The sequence below is a fragment of the Otolemur garnettii genome, unplaced genomic scaffold (assembly GCF_000181295.1).
Source record: "Otolemur garnettii isolate 467f Iridium unplaced genomic scaffold, OtoGar3 scaffold00006, whole genome shotgun sequence".
In the NCBI taxonomy this organism is placed as follows: Eukaryota; Metazoa; Chordata; class Mammalia; order Primates; family Galagidae; genus Otolemur; species Otolemur garnettii.
The window spans coordinates 10022334-10022689 of record NW_003852401.1 but is presented as its reverse complement, the minus strand read 5'-3'; positions in this window follow the sequence as shown (position 1 = coordinate 10022689).

The following is a 356-nucleotide window of genomic DNA, read 5'->3' as shown; positions in this document are numbered from 1 at the left end:
TGATGTGATATAGATTAATAGCCCTTGAACTTCTAATTAACCTGGAATTTTGGAAATTTATAGTGTATGATATCTTGTTACTCTTAGGTAATAGGGAATAAATTGGTGCTTATGGATTAATGACACTAATCCCTTCCATTGCTTAAGTAATTTACAGTTGACAAAGTACTTAGTTATCCCATATAATTTTTATATGTATCTGTTCTGTGAAGTAGCTTTTAATTATCGACATGTCAGGAAACATAAGAGGTAAAACTATTTTCCCAAGATTACCAACCTTTAAATAGCCAAAATTTCCATCCACTTATGAGTAAGTAAACAAAATATGGCATACCCACACAATGGACTATTATTCA